Consider the following 6,443-nt stretch of genomic DNA (forward strand, 5'->3'; position numbering starts at 1 on the left):
TGATATGTGAGCAAGTCATATTTTCTCTGCCCTTGATCTTTCTTATGTTCTGTTCTGCTTCTATTATCAATTCTTAGCAGAGTTCAAATCCAAGATTAAGAATGCCATTTGATTCAGTTAAAGGCCTGGAAACACTTTTTCCCATCCAGCTTTGGCATGCAATATCTATTCTCGGGTAGTTCATTGTACTTGTGTGCTTTTATAATACATTAGACTTGCCATTTGTGTTGGATTCGTCAGATTTCAAGCAGCAGCACAGTTCAAGGAGAAGGAACCCCCAGCCAAGCAAGCAAAGTCAGAGAAAATTGGTTCTACAGGAAGTTAGCAGACTGTTTCTACAGGAAGCCAGCGAACTGTTTCTACAGGAAGTTTGAAAAGAGGGAAGCCAAAGGAGGAATCGGCCGAGATGTTAGCCAAAGAAGCCACCAGGGCCATCGAAGATGAGGAGAGAGATTGTTTGCTCAGAGGATGAGCAACACTTTCAGTAGGGGGGTGATGATGAGCCCCAAAAATGGACAATTATTTGGGCTCATTCAACCTCCTAATTTGACTTAATCCACCATTCTCATTAGTTTATTGCATGTTTTTGATTATATTTATGTTAATAGAGTGAATTTGGTTAGTAATTATGCCAACAAGTCTAATGGGTGCTTTGTGTAGCCTTTTTGGTCAATTTGGAGACAAAATTGAAGGTCTTAATGAGCACTTGGCAGCCAAATTCGTGGGAAGACAAGGGAGAGGATTTGTAGGAAGGTGTCCCCTTCATTTATGGGCCCTTACCTCGAATTCTCCACCATCATCTCGGAGTTCAAGGGCCATCGAATCAATAAGCACAAGGGCAGCCAAGCAAGTCAAGTAGGACTGTTGTTAACTCCAAGTTTTGGGCAGCCGAGTCGCTAAAGTTTAGGAGGACTGTTGGGTCCTCAATTTGTATAAATAAGAAGGTTTAGGGCCTCATTTTGGTTAGCCAGTGGGGGTTAGCTAGTTATCCAGTAGATAGTAGCTAGTGGTTAGTCATTTTGTAGTTGGTAGTTAGTCATTTCATAGTCTTGTTGTAGTCATTTTGTAATTCGATTTTTAGGCAATAGATTAGTTTTGTTGTCAGCTCATTTTCAAGTTCTCCTTGTGGACAGTTTTGATGTAACTCTTCATTCCTTGATCAATAAAGATGAATCCAGCTTTGCAACAGCTCTAAATCTCTCTTAGGAGGTTGTAGCTCTTGGGGTTGGGCCCATCTCAAGCGCCCAATACCTCCTTTGATTATCTTTATGTGTTTTTGCTGCATTCTGAGAATAAAATCTGCTATTTTGTTTTGTTATTTAGTTTGTTTTTTTGATGAGTAAAATAGCTTTTCATGCTCAGATTTAGTTGATAGGTTGTTAACAGAAAAAGCTTCAAGAAAAGGGCCAACAAACATCTATGGTTTCACCTCTCCCTTAGTGGGATCAGGAGCTGTGACTAGGATGACTTTGCTGCCCACAAAAGCACTGACTTTGCTTTGCCATGCAATCATTAGTGTTTGGTTTTCATTTGCAGAAGTTGGTTACATGTTCAGATCTTTGAATGATTCATTGCACAGTTAATATACATGGTTTCCTTGCAAATAAAGCCGCTTTCCATTCTTGTTACTATTAGCTAGATCATATTAGGGTAGCATAACTAGATCTTTGTTTTCTTGCATGTCTTTGTTGGTTCAGTTGGAAACATAACTTGCAGAGCACCTGTTATCCTTCTCTATCTACCCATAATCCATCAGATAATCTGCTCCAACCCTTAGTCCATGATTCGTACCCTTCATTTGCCATACTTTCCCCACCTTGCCCTAATTCCTACATTCTTGTGCATCATCACTTCCTCCATCCTTGAACAAATCCAATCGCTCCTTAGCCTCATCCACCAAGTCCTAGGCCTCTTCAAACCCCTATTTCACCTCCATACTCATTCCTCCATCTTTTTCCCTCCATCCATGCTCCAAAATCCCATTTCGAAACATCCTGTAGAAGAATTACAGAACATCCTGTAGAAATCCTGAACATCCTGTAGAACCCCTGCAGACTTCCTATAGAAGCTCATAAACACGGTTTCTTGGCAGCCAAACTTTGTGAGACTCTCTGGAAGGGTGTTAGGGACCCTTTAGACCCTCTCTGAACCTTCCCAACCTTTCCCAAGCGCTTCTCCTCCTTGATCCACCTCTGCACAGTGAAAAGCTAGTTAAAAGCACATGCATGATAATTCTAATAACTTAATCAAAAATACAAAAAGATGTTTTCTTTAGATAGTGATAACTTAGACACATGCATTTTACCTTCCTAGAAGTAATGGCATCTCTTTCAGTAGTTTGCATGCTCTCCTTTGCGTCAGTAGAACTAGCTGGTAGAATTAGGGTTTGCTAGGGTTTGCGTTCCTTTTTGGCTTTCATTTTCTTTTCGCAATTAGATTAGCTTCCTTCCAGTTAGCTTTCATCCATCAATTAAAAAGCTTCTTCTAAGATCTCATAGAAGTTGGCTTAATCTCCTAGCGGACTTGTGCCAGCTGACCAAGTGACAGTTGCGGCAAGAGCTAGTACTTGTGCATACAGCACCGTCGCTTCCAAGTTTGTTACGAACTACCGTGTTGATAAAATTAAAGAAGGGAGTTCCAGGAGTTGTAGCATTATTGCTACAATACTGGAGCCTACCACATGCATGAGTCTCCCTCTAATTTATTTCAAATCCTTGAGGATGCTCAATGTAAACCTCCTCCTCAATTGTCCCATTTAGGAAAAGATATCTTGAAATCCATTTGATGAATTTTCCATTCCATAGACGCAACCAATGAACCCAGTGATCTCATTGTTGTATACCCAGTTGTGGGAGCAAAGGTTTCCTCATAATCAATCCCTTATTTCAATGCGAAGCCTCTTGCTACAAACCTTGCTTTGTATTTATCGATGCGCCCATATGCAATGTGCTTTATCTTGTAAATCCATTTCGATGTGACAATAGATTTGTTACTTGGCCTAGGGACAATATCCCAAACATGACTCTTAATTATGGAATAGTATTCTTCTTGCATAACATTCCTCCATTCTTGATGTTTAGTTGCATCTTCATAAGAGGAATTTTCTACTTCAATAAGCTTTGTCATGTGTGCAACATACGCATAATACCTCTTTGGTATTTTACTTTCCCTGGAGGTCCTTGATGTTGTATGTCCTTATGCTTCTTGAAGATTAGTTTTCAACCAAGCATGCATCTTCTGAATTTATGGAACAATCACTTGTCATATGGGTTCATAAGGAACTTCAACATTTTCTTTACTATATGTTTGATCTTTACCATCATTATCCTGAGATATGTCCTCAAAGATAAGTATCTCTTCTTCATCTGAGTCAACCAAAACATCCTTTTATTTCTTGTAAGATATTCTCTCATTAAAGATGACATCACTACTTCAATTCAACAATCCTCCTTAATATAGATTCTATATGCTTTTGAGGAAGCACTATATCCCACAAATATTCCCTTTAAACTAGTAAGATCTAGCTTATTTCTCTTATCCTTGGGTATATGAATATACAAAAGACACCCAAATATATAAATATGATCCACATTTAGCTTCTTTCCTGTAAATGCTTCTTCTAGAGTCATATTGTTGAGAATCATATGAGGACTTCAATTCTGAAAGTAAATACTTGTCATGCAGGAATTGAGGGAGATCTTAATCAGGTAGCATATCCCTTATGCACTCTTCAATAGTTCTCTTATTCCTTTCTACCATGCCATTTTGTTCAGGATTACAAGGAACCATGAGATCCCTCTTAATCCTTGCTTCCTTGCAGAAATCTATTAATTCCTTGGAGGTATATTCTCCACCATTATCGAACCTCAAATTTTTTATCTTTCTCTTGGTTAGGTTTTCCACTTCATTCTTGAACTCCTGGAACTTTTTTAAGACCTCATCCTTGTTATTGAGAAGTTATAACCAATTTTTTCTAGATTAATCATCAATTAAGATCACATAATATTGATGCCCACTAAGAGAATTTACTCCCATAGGTCCACACATCCGAGTGTATGCGATCCAAAATTTCCTTTGATATGGTGTCACTACTTGCAAATATTTTACTTACGTTCTTTCCTATAGCACATCCCTTATAGGTCCCTTCATGTTCTTCCTTCAATTCGGGGATGTTCTTCCTTCTTTCAGCTTTATCCTCAAGACAAGAAATAGAAAGCAATTTTTTCTTCAAACCTGGAACATATAAAATGTTGTTAAGGTGAATGCTTCCACCTAAATCAAGCTCTGATAATGTAGAACCAATGCCTTCCATTGGACAATTTTTTTTGTCTCCAAGTTCGATAGAATGAGATGAATTTCCTTTTGAAAAAGTATGAATTTGAATGCATTTTCCTGTCATATCTATGGAGGCTCCACTATCAATGACCCAAACATTTTCATCTTTACAAGTACCAGATAGGGTAGAGAAAAAAATTTCTTCTGCTTCTTTCTTGCTGGCTTAGAGATGATCCTCACTAGGAAACCTTTGACAGATTTAGCAAGGTTCCCAAGAAACTTGAAACCCTTTTCATATTCCTTGTCATAGTGCCAAGTAAATTGTGATCTTCAGTCTCCTTACCGAACCTTGGCTCTAATCCCATGTTGGAAAATATGGAGACTTGATGATTATAACTTATTTTCCTTATCTTAATAATTACTTGTCAGGTTAGTTGGTAATTTATTACTTATTTAATTATATTCATCGAGAAGTTATGAAATACAATGAAGATCCCAAAGAGATAGAGTACATAGGATATAGGCTCCAAGCCAAGGAAAAACCCTCCATGGGGAAAACCCATAAAATGCTTTTCTTTTCTTTAGAATTTGCTTACAAAAGATACTTCCAAGACCTAAAGACCCAAGCCAAAAAACCCTTCAATCCCGAAGCAATACCCTAACAAGATCTTCCTTAAGAAAATTTCCAAAACTTCGATACTGCTACATAACTACTACAATGTTGACCCCTGTAACAAAATTTTGACCCCCTTAAAATTGCTATAAAATTTCGTCCTCTTACAATTGGTGATTTCTCAAACCCTAGTGAAACAAGATAAAAAGGCTCCTTGAAAAATTTTGACTTGTTTTCCTCCTCTTTATCGTCCCATCTACTCTTTTTCTCTTTCACTCTTTCAGATTGAACTTGCTTGAGTTGAGTGTCCAATTGAGTCAAATTGAACTTTTTTATATAGCCTTTCTTGAGGGTGGAACTCCCTCCTTTTATAATGACTTGACTTTCTCCTTGGGCCGACTTGGTCTTGGGATTATTTGTGGTTTTTTCTTGATAAAATAAATATTTTCCTTCATTATAATGAGTCCAAATGGGACTATGACACATGACCAATATTATTATCTATCCTAGAAAGGCCTCGAAGACCTAAAATCACGAAGAACATGATTTTGAATCAAACTTGAGTATTAAACCCATACTCCAAAAATAAAATATGATTCCATTTTCTTTCATTTTATTTGTTTATAAAGAATATACAATGTCATGGTTACAATTACTTCATAATGAAGATTGAACCTAGTTACAATTTTCAATAAGATGGACCCTTCACTAGATGGATGTAAAGACACCATTTCCTCATGGCATGCTACAGGAAGAAGTATATGTTGGGAAGCCTTAGGGATTTGAAGTAAAGGATAGGAAGACTCATGCTTACATATTGAATAAAGAATTATATTGTTTGAAGCAAGCTCCTCGAGCCTGGTATGCCCACATTGATAGCTACCCGGTGAAGCTCACATTCCAAAGAGGGAGTGTTAACTCCAACCTCTACTTCAAGGTGGTCCAAGTTATGCCTTTGATTTTTGTTTTATATATTGACAATCTATTTTTTACAGGTAGTGAGCCTTTGATGATTGTGTAAGAGGGAGTTGGCCTTTGAGTTTGAGATGAATTACCTTGGCATGGGACTAGAAGTTTGACATAGAACTAGAGAAATTTTTCTTTCTCAAGGAAAATATGTCGTGAAGTTATTGGAGAGATTTGGACGGAGTGCAAGTCCTTGGCCACCTTGATGGAATGAATTTCAAGAAGTTATGTGAACATGCTACTGGACCTAACTTGGCTAACCCTTCATAGTATCACCAATTGATTGGAACATTAGTGTTTCTTGTGAACACTTTTCCAGACATATGTTTTGAAAAGAACACTTTGAGTCAATTCATGACCAAGCCACTTCATGCACATTGGGCTACTGCCAATCACATTCTGAGATATTTACATGGGACAATCAATTTTGGTCTGAGATATACTTTCAAAGATGTGAGACTACATGGATGCACTGATTGTGATTGGGATGGAAATGTTATTGATGGGAAGAACACATCCAATTTCTTCTTTAACTTGGGATCCGCCATGATATCTTAGATGAGTAGGAAACATAAGTCAATGGCTTTGA

This window comes from Pinus tabuliformis, chromosome 2_2 (assembly GCF_031772625.1).
Source record: "Pinus tabuliformis cultivar Carrire ecotype Pingquan chromosome 2_2, CPIR1, whole genome shotgun sequence".
Classification (NCBI taxonomy): domain Eukaryota; kingdom Viridiplantae; phylum Streptophyta; class Pinopsida; order Pinales; family Pinaceae; genus Pinus; species Pinus tabuliformis.